Source organism: Anomaloglossus baeobatrachus, chromosome 1 (assembly GCF_048569485.1).
Source record: "Anomaloglossus baeobatrachus isolate aAnoBae1 chromosome 1, aAnoBae1.hap1, whole genome shotgun sequence".
NCBI lineage: Eukaryota > Metazoa > Chordata > Amphibia > Anura > Aromobatidae > Anomaloglossus > Anomaloglossus baeobatrachus.
Window position 1 is genome coordinate 956368522 of NC_134353.1, and position 6581 is coordinate 956375102.

The window sequence follows — 6581 nt, forward strand, 5'->3', positions numbered from 1 at the left end:
AGATCACTTATAGACGAGCCAGATCACTACAGGACAGGTTGACCCACAGTCACTTTGTAGACAATAGGAACACTGGATGTGATTGGCTCAGAAAGGGTCCGAAAGGATGCTATCGTTGTAGTGGATGTGTGGCATGCAGTGTGGTAAAAGTAGGAAAGAAATTCTGGAGTACCAACACAGGAAAGGAATATGACATTCACTGCTTTGTAAATTGTCGCACTAGTGGAGTCATATACAAGGTCACATGTTCTTGTGGATTGGAGTACATAGGGAAGACCAGGAGAAAATCTAGAAGAAGGGTGGGAGAACATCTGAGAGATATAAGAATAGGGAATGATACCCCTTTGGCAAAACATCTGAACATTTTTCATGGGGGTGATATTGATCAAATCACTTTCCAAGGTATTGATGTGGTTTCCCCACTGAGGCGAGGGGGTAATTGGGATAAAAAAATCCTCCAAAAAGAATGCAGATGGATTTTCCGACTAAAAACAGTTTATCCCCATGGTCTCAATGAATGCATTTCCTATGCACCCTTTTTGTAAGATGAGTTTATAGTGACAGATAGGAGGGATAGTCATCGGACGAGTGGGGGCGCCATTCACCGTTCTATTAGGGTGCCGACCTCCGCAGTGAGGTAGGGCTAGAACCATTAGATTAGTATAGCTGGTGATGGAGTCGTTAGCTCTTTCTACTGTCTTTCCAATTTCTGAAATTTCTACCAATGCCCCTAGTGCCAATCTCCAATGCTTCTCTCAGGACCATTATTATGGTCCATTGTTGTTCTATAAATAATAGTTGCATTATCTAATGTCCCAACATTTTGTCTTGAGTTTGCTTTTGTCTGGAGTTTTTTCTATTTTCCTTTTTTATCTCTGCTCTGTTATCTATCTTAATGTTTGATCTGCATAATCTCGAAAATATGGCCATATCATCTGGTTTTCTTAGCGGTTATGCCCGTTCAAAGTTTTGTTGGTTTCACCAAAGCACTCTTTGAGTGATGTGCGGATTTGTTATTACATTCCTCCTGGGGTTGGGGTAGTCCGGTCCACTGACTTAGCGCATGCGCGATAGTATGGTATCGGCTGCGCTTTCCCAACCAAGTGAGGGGCGGGCCGCTGGGCGTGCTCACGCCCAACTCCTGTGTAACTAGGATGACACAGCGAGCGCGCGAGTTCTCTGATGACCGCTTCCTGTGGGACGCGATGCGTTCCACAGATGCACTCCACCGGGCGGAAGTGGTGGGCGCGGCGACGGAAGTGACGTCAGACGCCGGCGGCAGAGTGGCGATCATTTAAAAAGGTATTGTTACTGAGGTGTACAGCATACAAGATTAGCGCTGTCACCGCCTGGTAAGTCGCTCTGTCTGCTTTTATGTCTCCTCTTTATGCAGTGGGGTCCACGTTTGGGGGCTATAACTGAGACCCTTTTTGTTTTATCCCATGTTGTTATAGATTAACCCAGTATAGATTTACTCCTCTATGCTCCCCTGATGAATGGTATGCAGGAAACGCGTCGGGAGAAGGAGATTCTGGGAGTGGAAAGTGGGTCCATTCATAAGGGGTCCTAGACCTGTTTGATGAGGGTCTTCAGGACTACGCCGGATATGAGGACACACTGACCTTCTGGGAAACAAGATACCAGGATCTGGGTGAGATTGTTCCCTGACAGACAGTATCAGGTTGACAAAGTGAATATTGTATCCCTGGTTATTGTTTCTCAGTTTCAACCAGATGTGAAATGACCTAATATTTTGCTGTTAACTAAGGTCTCCTAAGAACCTCTTGTTGTTAGTAACTAGTGGTTATTATTTTGGTGGATAACGCTGCTGCTATTGATAATAACAGAGTGTGAATGAGCAGTTGTGTTGTAAAAACTGTCCATCTTGGTTGATTGTTTAATTGTATTTTGTCAACACCAATTGCTATTGAGGTGTGTTTGCAACTTCACAGGGTTTGCTGGTCTCTCCTAATGAACTTAGAGAACTCTAGCAGTTGATTGATTCCCTGAATTGATTTTTATGCATAGGCAAGGTGATCCTTCCCTATTTTTAGAGGAACCATTAAAAGTTATATTTTAGGTATTATTGCTGTATTTCAACTTTACTTACCTACACAAAATTCCGCAGTGAAATACATTTACAGGTATTGTTAGTGCTGGCTGCTGACAATTTGCTATTGAACAATCTAAAAGGGTCTTCTTGGCACTTTTCTCTGTATGCTCAAAATTACGCAATGAACTGCATTTGTAGGTAGTGGTACTTTTTAGTGCCTTCACATTATTGCCAACTCAGGCAGGAAATAAATAATCTTTTGTGCCAGGTGTCTGACAGGTGTGAGTGTTGGGTTGTGAAATATCTGCTTGAAAGGGGAATGGTACATCAACCAGGAGTGGTAAATTACAACGAGATTGTCGTGGAAAGGGAAATAGGAGGTGTACGTGTGGGAAGTTCCATTAGGCAAATGGGTCTAGTGAGCAAACGCCGGCTCATCCTATCCCGAGAGAAATGAGAACAACTGTTACAGGACAGCCTACTCCACTAGATTTCTTTGACAGCCACACATCGCTTCAACTTTGAAATGAGGCTGATAGAGAACAGGTGCTGGAATTGATGACAAGCGCTGCATTAAGTGGCATCTCCTCCTCTTCCTGCACCTCAACATCACACACAGTTCATTCCTCCAAGGTGCCACCCCAATTACAATTGTTTGCGCCCATGTCACAAATTGCCAATCTTCAAAGTGACTGTGGGAAACCACACATGCAAGAGTCTCAAGAGCTGTTCACACATTCTATCCCATGGGCATCACAGGTCCACTCTAAAGATTCCCAGACTGAAGAGGAGGAAAGTATATGCACTGATGCCCAAAATCTTTGTGAGTTGGATCCTGGCCCGGACAAAGTAGGTTCCCAGCACGATCCCAACCCTCGTCAACTGATGTTAACTCTTGGCGGTAGAGGTGATAATGATGAGACTGAGATACCTGAGGCGCACGCTTACCGTCCTGTGATGTCAAGTCAGGAAGAGGAGTGGGACAAGCTAGAGCCTGATGATGTTCACACCCACTTGGTGTGAACCCAGAGGCATGCAGCTGAGTAGCTCAACAGATAAGGAGGAGGATCAAACCGAGAAGGTTACATTGGCAATTCCCAAATGGAGTCTTCGAAGATACATATGTGTATGCAAGGGAAGCAATGCTGCCAAACTAGGGTGAAAATTAGTCACTCCAAGTTTGATGATGTCGTTACAGTCTACATGAAAAAGATACCCTTTCTTTCCACCTCACACGCAAAGAGATTTTTGTCTGTAGAGACAGTCTTCTGGGAGAAAAAGGCCTACACCTGTCTTTCATGCATCTTTTGATTTTTAACATTTATATGCCAAGTCACATCCTGTGTCTTGCATGGACCATACCATCCTGCTGTGCAAAGACACTATGGTGAAATGGAGGGGAACAATTAATGTCACTGTCCTGCTGTCTGTCTGAAATGTTTTTAAACATTTTTTTTTATTGAGTTTTAAAATGTAAATGCCAGGCAACATCCTGTGTGTAAGCCAATGCAGTTAGGTAGTGCTTAAATTAGTATGCATCAGAGAATGCAGTGACACAGCTGCAGAGTTGTGCAACACTATCCAGGCCGAGTTTGATAAACTGCTGTCTCCACTGAACCTGCAGACAGGGAAGGTCATGTGCAATTACGGTGCAAACCTAGTGGCTACATTACGCCTGGGCGACATCACATAAGTCCTGCATGGATTAACCTGGTTGTCAAAATATTTCTATGGCACTATTATGTCCTGGATCTGCTGCTGCAGAGGGCATGGCCACTGTCCGTTCACTTTTTAAAATTGAAATCACAGCCTATGTTTTGCATGGACTGTACCTCCCAGCTCTTTTAAGGCCCTATGGCGAGAGGACAATTGCTGCTGCTGTCTGCCTGAAAGCATTTTGAATGTCAAGATTACAATATGGGTCTCCAAGTTTTCTTTTCGGTAGTGCCAGTCCTCTGGGAACAAGAGGCCTGCACCTTCCACTCAAACATGTTTTTAAATGTCAAGACTCCAATATAGAACTCAAAGCTGTCTCTTGTCTGTCTGGTTATGGGAGCACGAGCCCTACACCTGTCTCTCATCCACCTTTATATTTCTTATGTGAATAGTGTAGGAAGCTAATGGCTATGCCAAAACAGTGGTACTGGACTGTAAAATGTATTTCTGCTGTTTTGGAAGGATTTCGCCCCCCCCCCCCACCCAAAGGTGTTTACTCCCTTTAAATTCAGTGGCGTTCAGAAAGGTTTGATAAAGATTCAGAGTTTTGTTTGACTAACGCACTGTATGTTTGGTTAGGCTCGGCAAACTGAACCCTGAAAGATTCACTCATCTCAAGTTTTAATATACGTGCTGTTGTAGGGCAAAGAAATAGTTGCACTGGGGAGTAAGTCCCGAAGGCCAGCCGCTGCCATATGGTTGCAGCAAGCCTCAGTGTCCAGTAGCCTAAATGGCCACATTTCCAGGGCAAATGTGGCGCCCTGGACAAGCCAGAACGTCACAAGCACTACACCAACACACCCCACACTCCCGGTCAGGCACACCTAAGTCAGACGAAAACCCTTGTTGCCTTCCTCCAGGGGCTGATGTCCACACCAGGGGGTGGGCCAGGCGGTTGGTCCCGCCCACCGAGGAGTTCACAGTCCTGGAGGCGGGAAAAGTAGAGAGTTCAGTTTGGGAAGTGAAAGTGGAAGGAGTGAAGTGGCAGTTAAGCAGACAGAAGTTGGTCCGGGTGTGTGGTCCGGACGGATCAGCAAGGTTGGCAGACGGTGGTGACCGTCTGCAGGAGTGGCCTATTGGAGCTAACCGTAAGGACCGTGGACGGGCGGTGGCCCGGAGGTACCGGACCGGTACGCAAAGAGAAGCCAGCACCATCCGGCAGGGGCTTACGGACCCGGCAAGGCTAGGAGTCGCTGTGAATTTGCCAAATCCGTTAGCGAAGGGAACCTCCTGGGTTTCCCAGCAGCCAAGTCCCGACAGAAGGCAACAGTCCAACCGAGAGAGGGAAACACAGTCATCGCCAAGGCTAAAGTTCCCAGGGCCAGAGCCTGCGGGCAAAAGGGGCTCCTTCAGCTCCCATCCAAGCTGGGGAGCGGGTTACCGGTGGGAACCCATTGGAACCGTTTACACTACACAGGTGCAGGGAAAGGCAGTCACCATCAACCTGCCGGGAGGAGAAACACCGCAGCCGTCTGTGGGACCCGTCCATCCAGCCGAGTGTTTTACCGAGAACTGTGTCCTCATCATTGGCTGAGTGAGTAATATCGTGCCGTGCGGCACCGCACTGCCCCCGCGACCCTGCACCTCACCAGGCCCCGTAACTCACCTGTCATCCATCCCTACCCCCATCACCAGGCCCCGGGACAACCAACCCCCCTACCCACGGAGGGGAGAACTAACATCCAGGCTGCTCCCTGTCATCGCTCCCGGGATCCCCGTCCAGAGCAGCGGTGGTGTCACCAATCTCACCACAACCGTGGGTGGCGTCACGGACAATATCCAATTCCCACAATCCAATCAATCCCCACCCTTTTCACTCACGGGCGAGAAGCGCCGCTCGAGTCCCCGGGATCCGGCCCACCGCTCGAGCCACCACCGAGCAGCAGCGGCCGGACCCGAGCAGTGGGAGAGCGCAGCGTCCCCTCCTCCGCCCGCGACACAAGCAGTCTGTAAAGATGCCCGTTTAGTGTTTGGTCCTGTGGGTGGGTGCTTGTTTGGCTGGCTGTATAATTTAATTTCCAAGTCAAGTCCTGGATTACGGATATTTTAATGCTGGGCTGGGAAAAATGTCTGACAATGTTGCTGATGGTGCTTGTGAATGTGCAATGTCTGGTGCCTGGCAGGTGTCATCTATTCCTGGGCAAAGGATTGGCAAGCATGTAACACTCTGTACTTTCTTCCTCCCTCTCTACCTGGCCCACATGCAAAGCTTCTTCTTTAATTGGGAGCATGAAGCATTTGAGGAGGCACCAAAGCGGGATGGTTATGCTGATTATGGCTTCATCATCACCATCTTCGTTGTTTCCTCAATTTTTTGTAGAAAGTCACAGATTTCAGACATCCATGTTCATGAGTCATTTTTTATGCATGGGGGCTGACCGGAATACCTCATGTTGGAGCTGGTGTTATAAAGTGCGATGGAATATATTTGGCGCTATATAAATAAAAATGATTAAGCTGTATCTGGTATTCAACTAATGCCTTCTGTTGGTCAGATAGCCTTGGCAAGTACATGTGCAATGTGAAGTTCCAACGTGGTCACGTCACAGCTGTCACTAAGCTGCCATTTGCAACCGCTGCTGAAGCCCTGCCAGACAAGTGGAAGCTGGAGTGGATTGGTGGAAATGGGCGCACACACAGCATACCTTCACAAGTAGCTCTGGCAAATTGGGCTCGTTTTTCATAAACTGCTGAACCACAAAGTTGAGCACGTGGTCCAGGCATGGTGCATGGCACATGTGCGAGTTTCCTAAGCTTCAGAGCCACCACCAGGTTACAGGCACATTAACAGACACGACCATGGCTGGTTGTT